At 46.6% G+C, this 21,936-nt stretch overlaps 1 long non-coding RNA gene across 1 annotated transcript; it reads left to right on the top strand.

The window, feature by feature from the left end:
• The first annotated feature begins 130 nt into the window (after positions 1-130).
• LOC131809742 (uncharacterized) lies at positions 131-21,593 on the top strand. Its single transcript, XR_009345275.1, has 3 exons — positions 131-355; positions 2,619-2,747; positions 20,997-21,593. It is a non-coding gene; the product is annotated as an uncharacterized LOC131809742 (long non-coding RNA).
• The last annotated feature ends 343 nt before the right edge of the window (positions 21,594-21,936 follow it).

Genomic DNA, 21,936 nt, shown 5'->3' with positions numbered 1-21,936 from the left:
GTAATGATTAAGCCAAAGACTGAGGGTTAGGAAGGGGAAGGAAGTGTGGATTATGACCTAGGGTCACAGACTGCCCCCGGTGGGAGATTGAACAGGAGGGAACCTGAGCAGTGACTCAGCAACCCCCATGTCCAAGGCCTTGTCCCCTGCCTTCTTGTAGCTGGGCCAGGAGCCGACTGTGGCTTTGACATCAGGCAGACAGAGCTGCCGGCCATCCTGTGTCTGCCGTTTCCTAGCTTGGGGGCCTTGGGAGAGTTCGCACCTGTCCCTAAGCCTTGCATTCTCGCTTGTACCATGAGAATATAAAGCCCCCTACTTCATAAGGGGGTCAGGAAGATAACAGGAGATGACCCAGGTAAGGGGTTTGTGTGGATGCTCTGTGAACATAGGCTTTCACCTGCTCCTGCCCCCGCTGGGAGCATCAGTGCTCCCTTTCATCAGCTCTGGAGAGAGACAAACCCCAGATCTGAAGCCCACCCACCTCGTTTCCTGCTGTTCAACCTGGAGAAAGTTCTGTCCCCTCCAGAACCCCGCTTCATCTGTAGTAAGAGGGATGATGCCACAGCCGCCAAGGAGGGTTTTAGAAGGTTCAAATGTGATAGTACTTGATGGTACCTAGAATGTCTCTCAGCCTCTTGGCTGAGTGTCAGGAGTCTGGTTTTTTTGTTTGTTTGTTTAAAGATTATTTATTTATTTACTTGAGAGAGCACCAGCAGGCGGAGGGCCGGAGGGATAGGGAGAAGCAGGCTCCCCGCTGAGCAGGGAGCCCGATGTGGGGCTCGATCCCAGGACCCTGAGATCATGACCTGAGCCCAAGGCAGAGGCTTAACTTGGCTGAGCCCCCTGGGCGCCTCCAGGAGTCTGCATTTTTAGCAGGCTGTTGGTGATACCGATGTCCATGTCCCGCATTTAATGACTCTCCGTAATTGTTTGTTCAGTCGACAACCATGTCAGTGCTGGGGGCTGGGACATCAGCTCCTGTCCCCTCGGAGCACGGGCTGCCGTGGCTTCCAGGTCAGGGCCCTGGGCCAGCCTAGGGGGTCATGCCGCCGACTACGGGGAAGGGCCCTCGGGCTGGTGTCCAGGACGGGGAGGAGGCAGCTGAGGGAAGAGTTCAGGCAGGTGTGCGGTGGGGACCGAGTCACACAGGCACGCACTAGAGACAGAGTCTGCCTTCACCGTCATCCCTTTATAGCCTCCCACGGAGAGCACCCAGGCTTGGGAGGCAGGAGAGCAGAAGTCACAGCTGTGCCATTGACACGCTGTGTCACCCACGTGCTGTGTGACCTCAGGGAGGGACGCTCCTCTCTGGGCCTCAGCTTCCCCTTCTGTGAGGTGGAAGTGACGTGTCCTATCCTGAGTGCTCTGGGCAGTGGGGAGGTACGAAGAGCAGGTGTGGCGTCCGGCTTCCAGCCCCCGGCTGGCCACCGTGGGGTCCCTCCCCTGGCATCACGGAAAGCCAATGTCAAGCGTAGGGGTCCTGGCCTCCCGGTGGGCTTTCCTGGCACGGGAGCTCTACTCCGTGGCTCTCCACATGCCTCCCCTCCTCCTCCAGCCAGACTTCCAGGCACGAGGAGATCAGGAAGCATGCCAGGGTCCCAGGGAGACTGATTTTGTCAGAGCCTGAGACCTTAGCCCCCTGCTCTGTCTGATAAGAAACCAGAGACCTGGTTGAGATAAGAAGGCTGTTATCATGGTAGACAGACTCCTCCTGGGATGAAGAGAGGAATAAAACAGCCTGTTTGTCTTGCGCTGGCAGGACACCCAGTCGGCTTGGCTGCCAGGACCCAGGACCCCCGCTGACCTGACTTCACAGCGGCCCTTGCCTTTTGCATCACAAGTCGCAACGAGCTGAGGCAGGTTAGTTAGTCAAGAGCCACAGAATAGAAACCAGGCGGCTAGGCCCACTCTCCTCTCTGTGGAGGATGTGACCTCGGGCAAGTTGCTTTGCCGCTCTGGGTCTCAGTTTTTCCATCTACAAAATGGAGAGTTGGACTGCACTTTCCAGCTGTAACCCTCGATGAGCCTACGGTTCAGAGGTCCCTCACCCTCCCTGCCGTTACGGAGGAAATACTGAGGACAGGAAAGATGGTCTGGCGCCAGGAAAAGAGTGAGGAGGAAGGAGCCCAGCTGTCCGCAACTTCTTAAGCACCAACCAACGTTTGGAAAAAATCACAACGGCATCTTGCAAATAGAGCAGCTGGTTAATGTCTGCAAAGCAGGCTGGGCGTGGCCTCCTGATGGCCTTGGTTTCCTCAGTCCTTGGTGTACCTGTTCATTCGGGTGGGCCCTTCCTTTCTCCCTCTGCTTGTTCATTCTTTCACTGAGGGGTTCACCCGGTGATCGCAGGCGGGGATTCTGACGCTGATTGGCTTGGGTTCCAACCCTCGCTCTGCCAATGCCTAGTGGTGTGTCTGCCGCGAGTTGTTTGACTTCCCTGTACCTCTCTTTCTCCACCTGTGGAATGCAGACCACGTACCTGCTTTGGGGGAGGGGGGATGGTGGTTTCCTGTCCAACACGTTAATGCATATGGAGTTCTTCAATCAGCTCCCGGCAGTTACAAGGGGCACTGTTCACGCTTGCTATTGTTCCTTTTTTCCTGTCATCCTTCCCTAAGTGACAAGCATGTGGCGGGCCCTGGGCTGGGCAGCGACCTGGGATTCCAATCTGAAGGGCCATCCCCAGCCTTGAGGAGGTCACACGGGCATAAACAGGCAATTGCAGTCATGTGGTCAGTGTTGTGCAGGTAAGCTCAAGGCGCCATGGGAACAAGGAGGAGGGGCACCCAGCCTGGGTGGGGGTGTGCATCCAGAAGGATTCCTGGCAGCGATGTCACTCGATGTGGGTGCGGAGACGCAGGCACCTGCGGGTCTGCCAGGAGGCGAAGGGGGTGGGGTGCCTAGAAACTCGGGTGGAGGGAACAGCTTGTGAATCGGCTTGGAGCGGGAAACGTGGATGTCCGGAGGGGACACACGGGGTTTCGCCTGGCTCGCTGTGGGGTGCGGGAGGTGGCAGATGGAGCTGGAAGGGGAAGCAGAGCCTTCAGGATGCTGAATATTCCAGGACGACTAAAGAGCTAATATTTTAACAGTTAGGCCAGTATCCCTAACTTTTAGGATCATGCTTGAAATAAAGAAAAAAACCCTCCCATTAAATGGACATTTATTTATTAAAAAATCATGTACCTGTGCTACCGGGAAAATACATCATGTACATTATAAGACATTGCAAATTTATTTCATATAAAATAAATTTCATAAAAATTCATTTATATATAATTTCTCACAAAGAGAAACACTAATTGGATTATTCTGCTTCCCCCCTCCCCTTGAATTGTATGATATTTTGATATTAAATCTTTATCAGACATAGGGTTTGCAACTGTTTTCTCCCATTCAGGAGACTGCCTTTACAGTTTGTTGAGGGGTTCCTTTGCTGTGCAAAGGCTTTTTAGTTTGAGGTAGTCCCACTTGTTTATTTTTGCTTTTATGGCCTTTGCTTTTGGTGTCAAATCCCCCAAATCATCACCTGGACCAATGTGAACGAGTTCACTGCCTGCTTTTTCTTCCAGGAGTTTCATGGTTTCAGGTCTTACGTTCAAGTCCTTAATCCACTTTGAGTTTACCTTTGTGTGTGCTGGGAGATAGTGGTCCGGTTTCCCTTTTCTGCACGTGGTTGTCCAGCTTTCCCAATAGTAAAATATTAAACACGAGATAAAGTGAATGCATATAAAGAGAAATTCTTATATCTTTTGTCCCTTGAACCGATGGTTCTCCTTGTGCATTTCCTGGAATGCATCCTTCCTTCCCGTGAGAACGTCAATATATAGAAGGGAGTGGGTTTTTACCTTTAAAAGACATCATGACATTTATACATGTTGATATTCCTACAGTCCTCGAAATGAAGAATAGTTGTATATTATTAACCTTGGAGGCAAAAAAAAAAATTTGTAGGGCGATGACTATCTGGGTTGACCCAGCACTGAGTGCTTTCCCATGACACAGGGTCTTTAGTGAAAAAACAGGCAGTGTTCTGGGTGTGCCCAGTCACTCTACTGGTCTAGAGCAATCTTATTTTGTAAAGAATACAAAAGAGTGGGGGCACCTGGGTAGCTCAGTTGATTGAGTGTCTGCCTTCAGCTCAGGTCATGATCCTGGGGTCTGGGGATTGAGTCCTACATTGGGCTCTCTGCTCAGCGGGGAGTCTGCTTCTCCTTCTCATTCTCCATCTGTATTTCCCCCCCCCCTCTCTCAAATAAATACATAAAATCTTAAAAAAAAGGAATACAGAAGAGTTTTTAGAAAAGCACTGGAAGGGTGTTTATCCAAAGTGTATATATATATATATATATTAGATTTTTTAAAAACAGATTTTATTTATTTATTTGACAGACAGAGATCACAAGTAGGCAGAGAGGCAGGCAGAGAGAGAGGAGGAAGCAGGTTCCCCACCAAGCAGAGACCCTGATACGGGGCTCGATCCCAGGACCCTGGGATCATGACCTAAACTGACGGCAGAGACTTTAACCCACTGAGCTACCCAGGCACCCCAAGTTCATCCAAAATATTAACAGTGGTTATCCCTGGGCGATGGTATTTTATTTCTGTTTATTAAATGATTTATTTTGGGTTTGATTGCCTGTATTAAATATTTTCTCAGGAGAAATATGTATTATTGTGTGATTTCTAAAACATCAAAACAAGAAAGTTGAACCTCCCTTCCTGTGCAGGGCAGAGCTCAGACGGGAGCTGGATAAGGCAGAAGTCCTTGGGCAAGTTAGAGGGTGTGGGAGAACAAGGTGAGGGATGAGAAGCAACCTTGGATTTGGCAGTCGTGGTGGGGCGGGGAGAAATAATGCATTTGAGAGATCAGTGTGAGAGACAGTTTGTCCCAAGATCTCCAGGGGATGCTGGGATAGAACCAAACCCTGTGCATATTGTGTTTTTTTCCTAGACATACATACTAATGAAAAAGTTTAGTCTATAAATTAGGCAGAGTAAGAGATTAGCAATAATCAATAATAAAATAGAACAATCATAAAAAGATACTGAAATGAAAGTTACAGGAATATGGTCTGTCTCCTGGAAAATATCTGATCTTGCTCTACTCATCCTTCTTGGGATAACACAAGATGAGAAAGTGCCTGGGGGATGAGATGAAGTGAGTTGAGCGCTGTAGGCATGTGACATAGCTTTAGGTGACTGCCGACCTTCTGATAAAACATCAGAAGGAGGGTCACCTGCTTCTGGATCGCCATTGACCACTGAGGGCTGAAGCCTCAGAAAGCAAAACCAGGGATATCGGCAAATTTCCCAATGGTGCTGTTAACTGAGATGGGTAATTCGGGAGAAGCGGCAGTTTTGAGAAGGAGGTCTAAAGAGGAGGGGCTGGAAATCTGTGGTCAGCTTGGTTTGGGACACATGGACGTGCCTGTGGGACATGCAGGAGGAAACGCAGGAGATGAATCGATCACTGGAGCTCAGGCAAACAGCTATCTAAAGCCCTGTTTCTCAGCTCAAGCTACCATGACCATCGCTCTCCCTTTGAAAAATTGTCCAGACGTTCAACAACATGCTCTGCTGGCCTGGGCGTCCCTTCTGACTCATGGCCTAGTTTAAAAGGAGTTAAGTTTAAAGACACTCAGCAGTAATCCAATGCTATCACTTGTAAGCAGCAGCTGATGACTCATCTGAATAATATGGAAAGTTTCTCTTCTCTACCTTGTAGCTGAAAAAAAAAGTTTGGGCACCCCCTTATCATTTTTCCCCCCTCCAGAATCAGTGTGGTGATTTCAATCCTTTGAAATGTATTGAGACTTGTTTTATGGGCCAGGGTCTGGTGTATCTTGGTGTGCTCTTGATAATGGTTGCTTGGTGGTTGGGTGGCATGGTCTCTACATGTCAATTAGGGAAGTCAGTCGGCAGGGTTGTTCAAGTTTTCTATATCCTTGACTTTCTGCCTACATGTCCTCTCAAGTATGGGAGCGTTAAAACTTCCAACTCTAGGTCTGTCTATTTCTCCTTTCTGGACTGCCAGTTTTGCCTTATGTATTTTGAAGACGTGTTACTAGGGACATACATATCTGGGAGCTATATCCTCTTGACTGGTTGATCTGTTTCTCATTAATACTTCTTCTTCTTTTTTTAATTTTTAATTTTTTATAAACATATATTTTTATCCCCAGGCGTACAGGTCTGTGAATCACCAGGTTTACACAGCACTCACCAAAGCACATACCCTCCCCAATGTCCATAATCCCACCCCCTTCTCCCAAACCCCCTCCCCCCAGCAACCCTCAGTTTGTTTTGTGAGATTAAGAGTCACTTATGGTTTGTCTCCCTCCCAATCCTATCTTGATTAATACTTCTTAATCTCTGGTCATATCCCTTGTTCTGAAGTCTATTTTGCCTGATGTTAATATATCCAGTTTTCTTACCATTAGTGTTTTCTGACTATATACTTTCTCATCTTACTTTAATCTTTCGATTGAAAGTGGATTTATCATAGGCAGCTTGTAATTGAGCCTTGCTTCTAAAATCCAGTCTGACCATCTCTGTCTTTAAATTGGATTGTTTAGACAGTTTACATTTAATGTAATTATCAATAAAGTGGAATTTAAGTCAACTGTCTTAAAATGCTAAACAAAATAATTCTGTCAGAGGAAGACTAATACCAAATGATTTCACACATATGTGGAATTTAAGAAACAAAAACAAACATACAAAGTGGGGGAAAGACAGAAGCAAACAAAGAAACAGACTTTTACCTATAGAGAACAAACTGATGGTTGCCAGGGGGGAGGTGGGTGGGGGAATGGGAGAGATAGGGATTAAGGAGCACACTTGTCCTGATGAGCACTGAGTAATGCCCAGAATTGTTGAATCACTATATTGTTCGCCCAAGACTGATATAACACTATATATTAACTCTACTGGAATTAAAATTAAAAAATCTGATAAAAAATTATGATGAAAAAGATGCTTATCTAAATAAAATTAAATAAATTATTTTTAAAAATCTACTATCTTGCTACATGAGAACATGTCCCATCTCTTCTTTTAATTTTTCCTTTGCCTGGCTTCTTTTGGATTAATTATTTTTATTATTCCATTTTGTTTTCACTCTTTGTTCTATTTTTAAAAGGGTTTTTATTAATTTGAGAGAGAGAGAGAAAGAGCATGAGTGGGGGGTGGGAGGAGCAGAGGGAGAAGCAAACCCTCCCCAACTGAGTAGGGAGCCTGACACAGGGCTCAATCCTAGGACCCTGAGATCATAACCTGAGCCGAAGCAGATGCTTAACTATCTAAGCCACCCAGGTGCTCTGTCTCTTTGTTGTATTTTTTTTAGTGGATGCTTAGGGTTAATTAAATGACCTTACCTTATCACATCATATTTGCATAATATTATGCCACTTCACATATTTATTAGGGTCTGATCAGAAAAATGGTACTAGGAATGATCTAGAACGTGGGATTTATTATAGGAATTTGACCTTATATAAATATATGGAGCTGGCTAAACAATCTGTAAAAGGCCATTTTCTTTGTGTCTGGTGCTGGTTTACCACAGACTGAAGAGAAGGCAGTTGGGAAGGGGAGATGGATTTAATGTGGGGAAGTGTGGGTGAGAGCAGGAACAAACCAGCACCCACCTATCATCTCTCACTTCCTCTATGGTGCCAACTTAAGTGATGTAAATGACCTATAGGACAAACTGGGGCTTTACATCCTTTACCTAAACACACCTAGTCTAGGGATCAGAGAAACTTGAGGAACAATCCAGCAGGAGGTAAAGCAACTGTTGGCCCAACTCCTACCTCCCAATGACAAGGTGACCCAGGAGTTAAGAGATAGAGTGTCTGAACTCTGTCTGCTGTTCCCGTACCAACATTTTGAGTGGGGGGGAAAGAAGCAAGTGGCAATTGCTTCATTCCACCTTCCAGATGTTGCACAAAATGCCTTGTGACCCACACTAGCTTGGAACTATATAGGGAGAGGAATTCTGGGAAACGGTGTTCCCAAAATAGCTTAGGTGACTTGACCCAAGACAACTCCACTACAATAGATCATGTAAGAAACTTGTACCAGCAGCACATTTCCATTCCCCATTTTGTCCTTTTTGTGTTATTATTGACATACATTTGCTTTTTCATTATAAACCCCAGCATACACTGTTAACATTTTGTTAATCTCTCTCTCTCTCTTTTTTTTTTTTTTTAAAGATTTTTATTTATTTATTTGACAGACAAAGGTCACAGGTAGGCAGAGAGGCAGGCAGAGAGAAAGGAGGAAACAGGCTCTCCACCGAGCAGAAAGCCCGATGTGGGGCTCGATCCCAGGACCCTGGGATCATGACCCGAGTTGAAGGCAGAAGCTTAACCCACTGAGCCACCCAGGTGCCCCACATTTTGTTAATCTCTTAAAGAAATTGACAAACGTGGAGAAAAAAGACCTTTGTATTTATTCATGTGTTTATTATTTTGTGTAGAGTCAAGTTTTCATCCAGTAGTATTTTCCTTTCACCTGAAGAATTTCTTTTACTATTTCCTATAGTGAAAGGCTGCTGGTGACATATTCTCTCAGATTTTGTTTTTCTGAAAAAGGTTTTATTTCTTCTTCATTGTTTAAAGAATATTGTAGTTGGAAACCTAGAATTTTTGGTTGAAAACTTTTTCTGTCAGTGCTTTAGAGAGGTTCCATTGTCTCTTGGCTTGCATAGTTTCTGATGAAAGTCTTTTTTTTAAAAAAAAAAAAAAAAGATTCTCTCTCTCTCTCTCTCTCTTATCTATCTATCTGTCTGTCTGTCTATTTAGATATCTATCTATCTATCTATCTATCTGTCTATTTAGAGAGAGCACAAGTGTGGAGAGGGGCAGAGGGAGAGGGAAAGAGAATCTCAAACAGACTTCATGATCAGCATGGAGCCCAACATGGGGCATGCTCTCATGACACGGAGATTAAGACCTGAAATCAAGAATTGGATGCTTAACCGACTGAGTACCCAGTTGTGCCAGAAGTCTTTTAATTCTTACCATTATTTCTCTGTAATTAACATGGTTTTTTCTCTTTTTGATTTTAGGATGTTCTTGTTATTACTGGCTTCCAGGAATTTGATTATGATGTACCTTCCTATAGGGTTTTTATGTTTATTGTATTTGGGATTTACTGAAGTTCTTGAATCAGTGGGTTTATAGTTTTCAGCAGATTTAGAAAATGTTCAGATATCTTTTCTCCCCCCAAATTTTCCATTTCTCTCCACCCCCCTTTTTAATTACTCACAATAGACTACTTGATGTCATATCACAGATCATAAGCTCTGTTCATTTTTTCTCAGTCTTTTCCCCTGTTGTGCTTTAGTTTAGATAGATAATATTCTTATATCTTCTGGGTCAATGATCTTTTCTTCTGCAGTGCCTAATCTGCTGTTAGCTTCACCTAATAAATATTTTATTTTACTTTTATTTTTATTTTTTGGTGGACAGCAAGCAAAATTTATTGAGTGATAAGTAAAGTTTATTTAGTGAGAGTACAAAGCTCCTGAAGAGGGAGGGGACCTGAGATAGTTGCCTGAATTTTTTATTTTAGGTATTATATTTTCATCTTTGGAAATTCCATTTGATTCTTTTTTATGTCTTCCATTTCTCTCCTCATTATGCTTATATTTTTCTTTAAATATTTCAGTATAATTATAATAACAGTTTTAATATCACCATATATTAATTTCATCATCTCTGTTACTTCTGGGTCCATTTCTATTGATTGATTTTTCTTCTGGCTATGGGTGCCATTTTCTTGATTCTTGGCATATCTAGTAATTTCTGACTGAATGCTGAATATTATGGATGTTATGTAGTAGAGGATTTCAATTTTGTTGTCTTCTTTTAAAGAGTGCTGGATTTTGTTATAACAGGCAACTAGTTTACTTACAAATCAGCTTGCTCTCTTTGAAACTTGTTTTTAAGCTTTGCTATAACTGGTCTGGGCTAGCCCTCACACTAGGGATAGGTCAGCTTACAGCTAAGGCATGACATCTACAAAGTCTTCACTGACTGTTCTAGGTTTTCAGTGACTTTTCACCACTCTGGCTGGTCACAACTCAAATGCTTCCCCTCCTTGGTGAGCTCTGGGAATTGTTCAGCTTGCAACTTCCTAGTTTTTCTTGGCTCAGGATCATGGAGCTTCACCCTAGTACTCAGCAACAACTCCAAAAGGCCAGATGTAGCTTTCTGGAGCTCTTTTTGGGCTCTTTCTTCTTGAGCTCTTTCTGGAGCTCTTAATATTTTGTGTGGGTTCGAGTTTCCATCCAGTAATATTTTCCTTTTACCTGAAGAATTTCCTTTACTATTTCTTTTTTTTTTTTTTAAAGATTTTATTTATTTATTTGACAGAGATCACAAGTAGGCAGAGAGGCAGGCAGAGAGAGAGGAGGAAGCAGACTCCCCGCAGAGCGGAGAGCCCAATGTGGGGCTCGATCCCAGGACCCTGGGACCATGACCTGAGCCGAAGGCAGAGGCTCAACCCACTGAGCCACCCAGGCGCCCCCCTTTACTATTTCTTATAGTGAAAGTTTGCTGGTGACAAATTCTCTCAGATTTTGTTTTTCTGGAAAAGGTTTTATTTCTTCTTCATTATTTAAAGGATATTGTGGTTGAAAATCTAGAATTTTAGGTTGAGAACTTTTTCTTAAAGTTCAGGTTGAGAACATTTTCTCAAAGGAACCACACTTCCTCCTTTCTAGAACTTTGCTGCACAGCTTCTAGCTGGATGCCTGAACTCCAATCTCCACATCCTCAAATCAGCAAGATTACTGTAGCCTGCTTAGGATCCCTTTCCTGAAACCCTAGTCTTGAATATGACTCCATGCAGAAAACCAGGACAATTAAGGGGTCCCCTCATTTGTTTCTCTTCTCTTAGGGATCACATCCTTCCATGACTGTTTTTAAACAGTTTTTTTCCTATATCATCCTATATATTCATCCGTTTTCTAGTTGTTTGGGGTTAGTAGGTAAGTTTGGTCCTTGTTACTCTATCACAGCCAGAAGCAAAAGTCAGGAATTGATAAAAAGAAAAACTCTCTAATGGCTCTTTAAATGCTACCCATCTCTCATGAAGTTCTTAATTTCTGTCTCTTCTGTGTTTTATGCCATCACACTCTGCCTTGACCTATAATCACATACATATGTGACTCGGTGGACGACATGGGCCGTGAAGGTGAGCAGAGTCTCTCTTAGTAACTTCGCTGAGTCTAGTACATGATAAGCCCTTGGGAAGTGAGACTGAGTTTCCTTGTGTGGCAGTGAACTGAAGTGACTCTGATGAGGTAATGGGTATCCCAAGCTGAAACCCAGGAGGACCGGCTCTCACCCTTGTGTGATCAATGGTAGGCATACTCCCAGGTAAAATCATGAGGGTGCACAATTCTCCCTTATTAGGCAGGGCACCACGCGATTGGTTAAAAGAATCCAAGCCTGTCCAGACTTGCCAAATACATCATCGTGACATTAGAGCTCACAAAGCCTCAGATCTTGGCATAATGGAAGTGTTTGACCACAGGTGCCCTGACAGTGTCACATGATCTCCCAGACTGAGGCCAGACCATTCCCCAAGGGGCAGGTCCCGGAGTGTCCAGGAACTCAGGCTGCTGCTGCTCTTGGCCACTTTCCCTGGAAATGGAGCAAGGATGGGGAGTGACATAGTCTGGGTCCTTGCCCTAGCTAGGCGACCTTAATCAGATGACTCAGTTTCCCCACCTGCAGATCAAGCCTCAGACAGGTTGGTCTCTAATGCCTTTTCCTGCTCTCAAGAGCCAGATCTTGCACCTGATGGCATGATGGTCTTGGAAGTCCATGATTCCCTCAGCTGCTGAGTCTAGGCTTCTGATTGATGGTATTTGGACACTGTTTTTTTGTGGCTCTGTGATTAGAACAATCTGTAGCTCTTGAATGATCCATGATGCTGTGAACCTAACCTTCCGTAGTTCTGATGGCCACAGTCAGTGACAAATCTGTGACACCATTGTGTGGCTCTGTGACTTTGAAGCATTCACCTCATTGATTTCCATCAGACCCAGTGGTGCTGGTGTGCCTGAGACCCAGACTGCTATCTGCTCAAGAACTCGTTCCTCATTCATTGCTCCCAGGGTCATTAATCCGAGTGATTCACTTGCAGGAGCCAGTGAGAAACAGAGGTGCAGTGAATGCCAGCCTGGTCGCCTTTGGCCTGAAAGGGCTTGATTGTTTGCCTGCCTGAGAGAGCTCTTGTGCTCGGCTATTTAGTGAGGGCCCAGCTGGGCCAAGCCTGGCTGGGCTGGCGTGAGGACACAGAGCAACACTGCACTGTGCCCGTGCTAGAGGAACATTCTGCCCTCCCCGCCCTTGATCCTGGATGACACTGTGCACTGTGAAGAGAGATGAGCCCGGGGCCCAGTGGGCAGGGACCCATTGCTGATTCTGCTCCTGGTTCCTGGGGCCACCTCTTGCTGGGGTTGTGCCTGTTTTGCCAACCCTGGGTGGTGGCCCTGGTTTGCCTGGTTTCTGCCCTGACCTCACCTGAGAGTCTGCTGGGCCTGGTTGTGCTGTCTGACTGGGGCCTATGGACACGCCCCCTGGAATGGCTTGTTTCTTTTTCATTTTCCTGTAAGTGAGGACCCAGAGGCTTCTTCCTGACCTTTGGCCTTTGGATCTGGGATAAACCTCTGGCAATCCCACGATTCTTTCCCTGACCCTACTTACAATCAGATCCTGATCCCCAGGGACAGGCCAGAGGAGAAGGACCTCTCCCCCTGTCACCTGTTCCTCTGTGACGACTCACATCCCCTCCCTGAGCTGTGGGCTCATCAATCTGTAAAATTGGAGCATGAACCTCTCTCCCGATGACTGTGGGGAGAAATCCATGAGAACCCATGGGCAAGTGTGCTCTGGGCTCGAAGGCTGGGGATTACTGTGCAGGCAACAGGGTGCGTTCTCCAGGAGCCCATGTGAGCCACACCACAGAGGTGTCCCCTGCCCTGGGGAGAATGTCCGGTGGGCACCTGGGTCTGCCTTTCCTAGTAGAAATTGAAGACTTGCTCCTTCTGACAGAGGAGAACGTAGTCAGGAGAAATCCATTCATTCATTTATTCATTCATTCATTCAACATTCATTAGTTCATTTGTTCATTCATTCATACATTGCCAGTCACTCTTTATGCCACTGGTTTTTGTCTTGGCAATTCTACCTTGAGAGTGATTTCATTACACTCTGGACTTGGAGTGGCGCAGGGTGGGGAGGTGCGAGTGGCCACACCAGCTCAGCGCCCCAGGGGGAAAGCATTCCAGGCAGGGGTTAAGAGTGAGCATGTTGGAGTCAGACTCCTATGGGTCTCTGCCATTACTGTCCTCACTGAGTGGCCTTGGGCACATTGCTTAGTCTCTCAGAGTTTCTGGCAGCTCAACTGTAAAAATGGGGGAAAGTAATGACGATCCCTCTTCCAGAGTTGCTGTGAGGCCTGAATGTAATCAGGTATAGTCCTCAGTGGCCAAGGATGAGCTCCATAGGTAGAGTGGAGGTTAAGGTCATAGGAATCAGGTGACCAGTTTGAATTTCAGTTCTGCCACTTGTAGGCTGAGGGGCCTTGGGCAAGACGTTTGGCTTCTCCTGCCTCAGTTTTCTCTTCTGTCAAATGGGACTCATAGGGATATCATGAGGTTAAAATTTTTGAAAAGGTAGGTCCCATAGCACAAGGCCTGTCATGTGAGAGAGCTTGATCAACTCTAGCCAGTAGCATTATTAAATATTTCTTATGATACCTGAGGATTTCGTTCAGGAACTTCTCACGGAAGCAAATGCCCCTGGATGGCCTTGGAGAAAGATTCCGGCCACATGGGAAGCAGGGATTTGTCGTGGAAGTTGGGATTTCTTTATATGGAACGAGTGTCCCACACCTGTCTTCCAGTTGGCCCCACTGGAATTTCTAGATTCCTAAGTTACCGGTGAAGGAGGCTCCCCTCCTCGCCCCTTGAGTTTCCAGGAAGGGTTTGGTCTCTGTTTTGGTGCCTTGTTGTGGGGTTTCCATGGGGAAACGGAGCCTGGAGATTGCACTGATCTCAACTGCAACACCCCTGGGACCAACCCGGCTCCTGATCCCCAGGGACAGGCCAGAGGGGGAGGGCACAGCCAGGGCTGGGCTTGGATCAAAAACTCCTAACGGATCAGCACTGCTGGGCTCCAGATGAACAAGAGGACAGCCCCATCCAGGTCATGCCCATCTGGGTGCACAGCCTTCGTGACTCTGATGCCAGCGTTCTGTTCCCTGTCTGTTCCAGTCTCTTCTAGTTCCCGATGTCTTGGGCTGCCAAGGGGTCCAAGAGTGAAGGGGTGCCTTGGTGGTTCAGTGGGTTAAGCCTCTGCCTTTGGCTCAGATCATGGTCTTGGGGTCCTGGGATCGAGCCCCGCATCAGGCTCTCTGCTCAGCAAGGAGCCTGCCTCCCTCTCTCTCTGCCTGCCTCTCTGCCTACTTGTGATCTCTCTCTCTGTCAAATAAATAAATAAAATCTTTAAAAAACAGACAAACAAACAAAAAAGAGAGTGAATCTGAGCCTGGTACCCAGGCTCCAAAAACATACATTCATTCACTTACTCATCCCAGATCTCACTGAAATTCCTGCGCTGGCATTTGGGGAGAACAGTGGTGGACTTGCCCTCAAGCAGCCCACAGTCCAGAGGACCAGGTCAAGTTATAACCCAACTGAAACAGCAGTGTTGTGGCTGCTCTTTCTTAAAAAAAAAAATTATTTATTTTAAGTAATCTCTACACCCAGTGCAGGGCTCGATCCCATGATGCTGAGATCAAAGAGTCACATGCTCTTCTGACGGAGCCGGCTAGGTGCCCCGTGACAGTTCTTTTGTGTTTGGGCATAACCCCTTTAAGAACATGATGAAAATACAGAAAATTTCCCCCAGGAAATGCAATAAGCACAAAATGTTGCCTACAATTTTAGGATGTTTGCGATTCCCCAGACGTCCATTCAAGAATCTCAGATCAAGAATTCCTCCATCCTCGTGGGAAAATGGTTGAGAGAGCCAAGCCAGGAAGCTGTAGAAATGCAGAGTTAGGAATTCGGGAAAGATGGGCTGGAGAGGTCCTACTTACTCATTCAACAAGCACTTCCTGAGCACCTACGAAATGCCATCCATCAGAGAGAAGCCACCAAAGAAAAAGGCCGAGTCCCTCCTCTCCTGGAACTTATGATCTAGCTGGGACAGACAAAAAAATAAATAAGAAAACAAATCAATGAGCACAGGGATGTCTGAAGGGGACGAGGAGTTCCAGGCAGAGGGAAGAGTTTATAGAAAAGTCCTGGGGTGGCTGTGAAAATATAGGGCTGGCAGAATGCATGAAAGAAAGCTAGTGTGGCTGGAGCTTAGCGAGGGGTGGGAGATGGGCGAGGCTGGTGAGCAAAGGCCATATCCCAAGGCCTTGGGGTCCCGGCTAAGGATTAGGATTTTGCTGGGAAATCCTGTTTCTCTTTAACTTCAGAATTTTAAATTTGTACATATGAGAGCAACGTGCACATTTCTTTTCACAGCTGCCTTTTTTTTTTTCATCCAGCAATGCCTGATAGCTATTGAAGTTATTTATCTTCATCTGCTATATAGGATTATATGGTCATATCCTTATCCATTCTCATACTGATGGGCCTTTAGGCTGTATCCTGTTTTGTGATTGCAACTGAATCTGTAATGGAAGATCAGTGGGTTGAAGGCTGTGCACGTTTCCAAGCTTATAGGAAGTTGCCAGATGGCTCTCTAAAGTTCATGTACTAATTTAGATTCCCACTAGCAGCGTCCGAAGGTTTCTATTTCTTTATATCCTTGCCAACAGTCGATATTGTCAGCCTTTTAAGGTTTTGACAATGTTTTGGGTGTAAAATGGTAACTCACTTTAATTTGCATTTCCATGATTACTAGCGAGGCGAAACGTGTAATTTCCTATTTACTGGCTCTTGGGAGTTTCTTCTCTTGAGAATTGTCTGTTCTATCCCTTGTCATTTTCCCACAAGGATGTCTCTTTCTAATTGATTGGTGGACGTTGTTTATATATTCGAGTTACTAAGCCATTGTCTTTTATAAATGTTGCAAAGCTCTTCTCCCACGCTGTTTACTGGAGGGTTTTAGGGAGAGGAGTGACATGCTCTGATTTACATTTTTAAAGATCACTCTGGCTACTGTGTGAAGAATGGACGGGACGATGGGCATGAATTAAAGTGGGGAAACCAGTTAGAGGGTCATTGCAGTGGTCACAGGATGAATGACGGTGGCCTTGACGAGGATCATAGGGGAGGAAACAGAGAAAGGTGGACAGTCCCAGAGTACATTTTGGAAGTAGAGTTGATAGAACCTGCTGATAGATTTGATGTGGGGCAAGAAGAAAAGATAGGAATCAGGATGACTCTTGGGTTTTTGGCCTGAGCAACTGGGTGGATGGTGGTGCCACTGAGTGAGACGGAGAATGGCAGGTGGAGAAACAGGTTTAGGCTGAGAGAGGGGGAATAAACAGTTCTGTTTTCAACACGTGAAGCGCGAGACAGTCTGTGGATATCCAAGGAGTTAAATCGAAAAGGGAGTTCGATCCGTGAGTTCAGGGGAAATAGCCAGGGCTCGGGATAGACATTTGGGAGTCATCAACACATGGACCGAATTTAAAGCCTTGAGACTGGGTAAGGTGGAAAAGTCAAGAGGCTCCCAGGTGAGCCTCCGCACATGACAACATTTAGAGGTTGAGCAGAAGTGGAGAATCGATAAAGAATGGCCTAGAAGGTAAACTCCATGGAATGGGTTTTGTTCTGTTGACTGTATCTAGCAGAGGACTTAGCAAGTAGTAGGCTTTTAGTGAATACTCGTTGAAGGAATACATGACAATAAATGAATCAGGAGACTGAGAGCGAGTGGCCAGTGAGATAGAAGAAGAGGTACTCTAGAAGCCAAGAGAAAGAGAAAGGTTTCAAGAAGGCAAGAATGGTCAGTTGTGTTCAACGTTATCAAGAAATTGTGTAAGAGCCGGACAGAGAATGGACCCTTGGATGTGGCAACACAGACGTCACTGGTGACTTTGACAAGAATAGTTGAGGCTTGAAAGAGGCGGAGAGTGCCAGATCCTTTGAGGTAGGGGGCAGGGTGGGGGTGGGGAGTGGAAGGATGTTTAGAGCAGTGGAAGAGCATGGGACAATGCCAGAGGACAAGCGGGGCGGGTTTCTGTCACTGCAAGTTGTTCCATCTGAGGGGATGGTAAGAGAGTGGCCAGGAGGAATGAGGCTGGGGCCAACGGTAAGACAGGCTGAGAGGCTGAGGGCAGCCCAGTGGTTTTGAACTTGACGACTTGGTCTGGAGTTAGTGGGTATGTGTCCACGTGTTATTCAAGACTCAGGGGACAGAACTCCGATTCTAGTTGACTTTTTTCCTCATGTAACCGAGAAGTCCAGGGATAGATCCTGGCTTTAGGTGCAAGACTTGGACTGCACTCTTGGTTTTTCTCTCTGTGTTGGCTTCCTTGTCAGGCAGGCCATTCTCTCAGAGGGGTGAAATCTAGGCTTCTGTCCTGCTCCCTCAATCTCAGGCGGAAAGCCAGTTTCGTTTCCAATCCTGCCCTCAAATGAAGTCTCATCGGGTCTGCCTGGGGGTCGTGTGTCATCCCTGACCCAGTCACTGTGGGCAAAGGGAGGGTGCTCTTCTCTGATTGGCCAGGCCTGGGTCATATGACTATCCCTGGAGCTGGTGTGAAAATGGGTCTACCAGAAGTAATTTCCCATTGGAAAATCAGAGTGCCCACCCAAGAGGAGGGTGTGTGTGTGGGGGGGTAATGTCGGACAAGTCAACCCACAAAAATTCAATGATTATGGAGCACTAGAAGGACATAGATTTGTAGAATATCAGGATATTAAAAAACAGGAGGTTGGGGGGGGGATATCTTTAGGGAATTCCTACAGAGATTTCCTAATTTAGTGTTGTCCAACAAAAGTGGAATGTGAGGCACAAATGTCACTTTAAATGTTGCAGTGCCCACATTATAAACAAAAAGAAAAGAAAAGAGAAACAGGTGAAATTAATTTTAATAATACATTTTAACCTACAAAATCTAAAATATTATCATTAGAAGGTAATCAGTATAAAAAACATTAATGAGATATTTTACATTCCTTATTCCTTTTAAGTCTTCAAAGTCTGTGTTTTCTACTTACAGAATATCGTAGTCCAAAAATCTAAATTTTCCCCAGAAATACTTGATCTGTGTTAAGATTTTATCAAATTTACAATGGAAAAAAAGTAGGTTCCCATCCCCAAGTTTTTCCAAATGTGCTTGAGAATTCGCCAATGACTGAAGACTTACTTGTACATCCATTAAAAAATTCAGATTAATTAAAAATAAATACAATTTCAAATTCAGTTCCTTAAGCCCCACGAGCCACATTTCAAGCAAGTGGTTACCATATTGAACAGCATGAACACCATCCAATGTGTTTGTTGGACGGAAGGGGAAGTGATATCCAGGGAAAGGAGTGGCCCTTCAGGGGCCCTGGGCTGGGCAGGAGCAGACCCCAGGTCTTCTGACTCTGTCAGGGGCTTTCCATGCCACCTCACACCTGTCCTCTTCTGAGCAGGTCGGTGAAGCCCGGTCAAGGAAGCAGCACTAAGATCGTAAAAGACCAGATCTAACTGAGGCCCAAATTCTTGCTCAGACTGTAGAAAGCGTTCCTTTATTTTATGTTCATCTTGTCTGTAACCATCTCTGGACTGGGTGATAAGTGTGTTTGGAATGAGTGCCTGAATGCATTAGCAAACAGCATTTTTTGAACACCTCTGTGGTCTAAGCATTGCACCCAGCCTTGAGACATGGAAATCAGGCCCAGTTTCTGTCCTTGAAGGGGCTTACCATCAGGTCTAGCGGGGGACAAGGTGGTAAGTGCATCCCTTAGGGTACGCACAGGATGGTGTGGGGCCAGTGCTTGTGGGAACGAGCTGATCAAACAGCCTCTGGGGCTGGCTGAGTCCTTGGGAAAATCCACAGGGAGCCCACACCTGGCACTGTTGGGTGTTGGGCCTTGGCCTGTGGGTGTGGGGGTGTTTGGGTAACAGCCCAAAGGCTAGGAGGGGTTGTTTTGGTTGTTGATGTTTGGAACCGAGAGGGGCTATTGTTAGGTGAAGTCTCAGCTCGTTGGTGTGTGGGGTTGGCTCGGGACCATGGGGTGGGTCCTGGTTGGGGTGTCTGCCATCAGTTAATATCCCTTTGTTGATGAGAACATCCCTTCACTGAGCACCCTGTGTCCTCCTCTCTGCTCATCATTGTGTGCTTGAGAGCGCTCTCTCTCTCTCTCTCTCTCTCTCACACACACACACACACACACACACACATGATTGCTTCATAGTTTAATTGGTGGAGCCCCATGCACGACAAAAATGCAGGGTCCCTTGATCCAAAATTAAGAATTTCAAGTTGGTGGCACAAAAAGCAGAATGTTAACAAGTGTTGGGGTCCCAAGCATGGGGTCCCAGGCGACTGCCCAGGTCCTGAGTCCCAGGTCCCAAGTCTGGGCAGCCAGCCCTGCACACCTGTGACCCACCAGGTCCCTGCTGGTGGAGCTGGGCTTGTGCCTTCCCTCTGAAAAGCACCGCAAGTCGTGCCAAGTGCTTTAGAGACTTTGTTCTCTCTTGCAACCTGCCCACATCCGGATGTCAGCGATGACTATCGTGCCCACTTTACATAAGAGGGTGTGGAGATGCTAAAGACGACCCAACACCCGAACCCCGAACTCTGCTGAGTCCGGAGCTCAGACTTGTTCCTCTGCCCGCCCACCTCTCCTGCCGAGAAGAGTAAGCCTCCTTTCTTGGTTTCTTTCTGATTTTTCTCTAATGTTCTTTTCCTCTGAAGTTTCAGATGGTGAATCGGATAGAAAAATGGAATCCCCAGATTCCTCCAGCCATGCAGGGGTTGGTCAGTCTTCCCGTCAGGGAGTCCCCACTGTGAGGACCTGTGGGGTCCCCACCTGGCCCAGATCACTAAGGCCCCCCCAGGGGCAGATCTGAGTCACCTCCTGTACTTGTCTTCTCTCCGCCGCCACGTGGACTCAGGAGCGGCCCGTTTTTCTTCAGCTCCTTCTCAAGGTGTCACTCACCAGAGCAGCACAGGCTTGTACTGAAATCTGGGCTGAGAATTATGTCACAGGACAGCAAACAATGGGAAAGTGACATTGGATGCTTCTCCTCTTAGTCATCTCCAGGGCCCCACAGCCTCCCAGGGCTCCTTCCTGACCGAGGCTTTCCTGGAACCTGCCATGTTCTGTACCTCTTGACTTCCGTCCTGTTCCTCCTGCTACCCAGGCTGTCTCTCCTCCCTCTTTCCAGGGATGTCCCGTTCATTCATTCATTCATTCATTCACTCACTCAGTCACTTATTCATTCCTCGCTGAGCAGCTAGTGTATGTCAGGCACTGTGTTTGGTCCTGGAGATACAGGGAAAAAGGAGTCTCTGCCTTCATGGGCTCCCAGGCTGGTGGGAAGATGGACTTGAAAGGCCTGACCCAGACACACAGGCTGGCTTCTGAGTTGTGATGGTGACAGAGGATATGAAGGCAAAGGATGGAGGAGCAGGACAAGATGCAGAAGATCCATCTCAGATTGTGTGTCCTTTAAGCCAAGATCTGGAAGACGAGCAGCAGCTAGCATGGGCAGAAAGAGACAGAAGTCGGTCCTTAACAGAGGGAACCCAGAGGGTCCTTAACACACAGGCAAGGTCCCTGAGGCATGGAGTTGCTGGCGGTGGTGTGCACAGAGTTGAAGGGAGCCAGGGTGCCTGGGCTGCATTGAGCAAGGGGACAGTGGAGGAAACAGGGTCCGGGAAGAGGTGGGGTCTGTTGGTGCAAGGCTCCGTGGCCAGGGAAGGGGCTGGGATGTGATTCCCAGGCCAGCGGGAAGCTTCAGGAGGCTTCCGAGCATGGGCGTCATGGGATCTGAATTACCTTTCAGGAAAGACTTCTTTAGCTTTCGGGTGGAGAACAAGCCAGAGGATCGAAAGGACGAGTGGAAGTGGGGGACGATGGCTGACAACTTCGGGGTTCACACACTGGATGAGAATGGCCGGTTGGCGAACGATGATGATGGAGGCAGAAGAGGTGGACAGATTTGACATTTCTTTCGGAGGTAGAGCCGGATCGTGCTGGAATCGTGTTTGGTGATGGAAGATGGTCCCCACATTTCTGGAACGTCTCCCCTCATCTACAGCCCCAATGACCCTCCTTCCCTTGCCTTCAGACATAGCAGTGATTCAAGACAGCGACCACCCAGGGCCCTGGGGACAAACCCGTGTTCCTGGGTATTCGAGGTGAGCACAGAATCCTGGTGGACCCTTTGGACGGTGTTACTTGGTCCCCGTCAAGCAGTGCGTGGAGGGGTTAAATGGGATGACCTTTGATAACCCTATTTCCTTCCTTATCATTGAAGTTAGACAAAAAAGTGAAAAGACTGATGGTGTCCTGTGTCGTTGGCAAGGACGTGGAGAACGAGAGAGCCTGAATACCATTAAGTGGGAAAAACCACCAGGCAAATCTCATTTTTGGAGGGTACTTTGGGGTTACATTTACATTTAAAATATATTTAAAATAAAAGTACATTTAAAATATGCATGACCATAAACTCGGCTCCTTACAATCTCCTGTAAGAACTGAGGACGTATGAATCTGCGTGCGTGTAAGCGTGGCCTGGGATCTTCGTGACACTGAAGTCAGACACTGTAAACCAACACTGTAAAAGGTCACCAGTCGTGGATAGGTAGACAAACTGTGGTCCATCCATACCTACTGTAGAGGCCACACAGCAGTTAAAAGGACTGAGGCAGCTACCTTTACGAAAAGCTCTCCCAGGGCGCCGCCTGGGTGGTTCAGTGGGTTAAAGCCTCTGCCTTTGGCTC

Source organism: Mustela lutreola, chromosome 10, assembly GCF_030435805.1.
Source record: "Mustela lutreola isolate mMusLut2 chromosome 10, mMusLut2.pri, whole genome shotgun sequence".
NCBI lineage: Eukaryota > Metazoa > Chordata > Mammalia > Carnivora > Mustelidae > Mustela > Mustela lutreola.
The sequence above is the reverse complement of the archived record's forward strand: the minus strand, read 5'-3'. Positions and strand labels throughout refer to the sequence as shown.